The sequence below is a fragment of the Mangifera indica genome, chromosome 7 (assembly GCF_011075055.1).
Source record: "Mangifera indica cultivar Alphonso chromosome 7, CATAS_Mindica_2.1, whole genome shotgun sequence".
Classification (NCBI taxonomy): Eukaryota; Viridiplantae; Streptophyta; class Magnoliopsida; order Sapindales; family Anacardiaceae; genus Mangifera; species Mangifera indica.
Genome location: NC_058143.1, coordinates 19,942,601 through 19,945,403, shown reverse-complemented (window position 1 = coordinate 19,945,403; position 2,803 = coordinate 19,942,601).

Sequence of the window (2,803 nt, the reverse complement as noted above, 5' to 3'; positions counted from 1 at the left end):
ATATGTAATTACTAATTAAATATAATTTTTTAGGTTTTTACATAAAACCGGTCCAAACGGTCCAATCGACCGGTCCAAACGGTTCAACCAGTCCAATGAAACCGATACTTAAAACGGTTTTTATCCCGGTCCGGTTTTGAAAACCTTGATTTGATCAATAAAGATAAATTTAAACAATTAAACTTCATGGGGTAGACAGTTACTGTAAGTTTTTTATATTATTAGACTTTCCATCTATTGTATATTGATTAATTCTCCTCGCCAAAACCTAGTATAACAATTTTATCTAATGAAACCTTTCATTTAAAGAGGTTTCAAGAAAGAAAGCCGCAAGTCAGTACTATCCTTGCACTTTGTGTTTTTGCCTCTGCTTGGCTTACTACAGATTATTGCTAATTTCATATTACTATACATACTTGATAATTAAGGGATGATAGAAAGTATTCAATTAAGTAACAGAATCTCCCATTTTTAGTGTTTTGCATGTCTTCGGAATGAAAATCAGGGTCAACCACAAATAAGCAAAATGCGGAAGAAAGTTGTATAAATGGTACAATTCTTTCTTCATTGATCATGTATACAATTTTTTACACTTCTATATATAGAACCCTAGAGTAGGTAACATATTCCTTGATTAATTATTGAAATAAAGATTAACGAAATCTTAACAATAATTACACCTTTGGTGGCTCAGGGACATCTCCCAATTGTGCTGCAACATTGTGACACCCCAACATGCATTTTTAGATTACTTAGTGCTCGATCGCACGCTCCATCTAATCTTGAAACAGCTATCACAAATCGCCTATTAATAGGCCCATTCTTCAAAAACCCTAGTCTAGTTTCTTTTTCTAATTTCTTGTATAAATTATCTTTGAAATTACTAACCACTTTGATAACCAGTTAGAAATATGGTATTTCTTTACAGGGTTATAGCAGCTGTGCTAGTGATCGGTAACGAAGATGTTACTAGTACTTTTTGCTGCCTTCTTGATGGTCTTGGCAAGTTCGCCAGCTGAGGCGAAATGAAGGCCGATCGTCGTCAGCCATTAATTTGTCGGATCATGTACATGCAGGGTGCATACAGATGCGAAAGATGCAGAAAGGCTAACTGCAATTTCAGAAGATAATGATTCGAACCCAGCTTATAAGAACAATGGAAATCCTTCAGGCTCTTCTATGGAATCCATCTTATATATATCCAATTATATTATAACATGCCAACGTGTGTATATATGTTTGTATTGATTATTAGTGCACGTGGTATTACACGTACCAACTGCAACACCAAGATACTTACCAGCACAGCAACATTCGGTTACAACGAAGGCCTAACCCTAGTCATAAAAATTCTCATAACAGCAACAAACACAATCTGAATTACTAATTTTCAATGTCTGATTTCATTCCAACAGTTACCATCGCTTCCTCCTCTTCCTCTTCCAGCTCTTCAGTAGCACTACCTGAAGGAGATGAGGCTGCACAGCTCCACCACAAGGGCACCTTTTGAGAATACATATAAATTCTATGACCACTTGACCAGTATTTTTTCAAAAAAATTGTTCTTTTGATTTTCAAAATTAACAGCTTTGATAACGAAGACATAGAGATACATTGGGAACGGGAAATGATCTCTCTTGGCTCTCTTCAGTCTTTCTTGGTACCTTGCTTATTTCCTTTAGGGCAAACTTTATTTAGTCATCTTGGTAGCTTGCTTATTTTTTACTGATCTCCGTTAAATTTTTTGATTTTATTGGTTATTTTTTCCCCTTTTTTCCTTTGCAAGCATAATTATTCACTAATTTGAGTGAGTCAAACTCAAACTGAAACTCTAATTCAACCTTGTTTTGAATTTGATTTGGGTTGAATCCACTCATACAGTAATGATATGATACTAGAATAGGGAATATATTATCCATTTTCAATTATTAAAAGATTGAATATCCAAATAATCAAATGGAAAATCCTGTAATTATCGATCATAATCATAGTGGCCACAGCCTCTCCCAAATGATCTACAATATTACTTTCCACTGTTTTCTTTTTTAAGTGCTCAGACCTTCAGTTTAATCCCTAGATAGGAATTACGAAACTCGCCTATAAATATTGATCCATCCTTTCATGGCTCTGCACACTTCTTTTCTCCTTGGCTAAGTAAACTGCTGCTGCTCATAACCCTAGTTTTTTTTTAATTAATTCTCAAGATTGCATAAATATTCTTTGAATGTAATGAATCATAGTCGCAATTAAAACTACTTGTGCTTTACCTTACAGGGTTATAACAGCCATATCAGCGATCATGAAGACTTCAGTAGTTATCTTTGTGGCCTTCCTGTTGATCTTGGCAAGTCTGCGAGCCGATGCAAAAAGGCACACTTTGGAGGAACAACACAGCCTGATCATGGCCCATGAGCGTCAGCTCCTGAGCGAGACAAATAAAGGTTCAGAAAATGCTAACGCTGGAACTACTGATGATGATAACGAGCCTAACCCGACAAAAAATAACTATGGTAATCCCACTGGCTCAGGCTCCGATAGTCACCATCGTTATCCGACCGATCAGCCACCCAAAATCTAAAGCTCTTATTGTTCGAGTTTGTAAAAATATATGTATAGCTTACAATAATGTGAAACTAGCTAGCATGTCAGGCTTGTTTAGTTTCAGTTATGTTTGACGTTGTCAGGCTTGTAAGATGACGACTACTTTGTACCCAAGGATATATATTTTCCAAAAATATATGTATATTTTCTTGGTAGACGGATACAGTTGACGATAGTTTATGAATCCTTAAAAAGAACTGGC